The sequence below is a fragment of the Antrostomus carolinensis genome, unplaced genomic scaffold, assembly GCF_000700745.2.
Source record: "Antrostomus carolinensis isolate BGI_N321 unplaced genomic scaffold, ASM70074v2 scaffold37422, whole genome shotgun sequence".
Lineage (NCBI taxonomy): Eukaryota > Metazoa > Chordata > Aves > Caprimulgiformes > Caprimulgidae > Antrostomus > Antrostomus carolinensis.
The window spans coordinates 393-720 of record NW_010300833.1 but is presented as its reverse complement, the minus strand read 5'-3'; positions in this window follow the sequence as shown (position 1 = coordinate 720).

The window sequence follows — 328 nt, the reverse complement described above, 5'->3', positions numbered from 1 at the left end:
TGGCTGCGGGGCGGCTGTCTGTCCCCGGGGCTCCTGGGAGCACGGCTGGCCCATGCTGCGGCTGCGGGACGGCTGCAGCGGGAGTACGACGCGGTGGTCATCGGGGCAGGTAACGTGGGGTGAGGGAGCCAGCCTGGACACCCAGCTGCCCTCTCCCCAGGGCAGACAAGGGGGTGGCCAGGTGGGGACCACAGAGGTACTGGGCATGTTGCAGCCCCCTGACCTGCTGTCTGTGCCAGGGAGGATGCAGGGGTCTTGCAGATCTGGGCACACATTGCAGCCCCCCAACCTGCAGGGCACAGCTGGAGCATCGGCTTTGACCACTTCT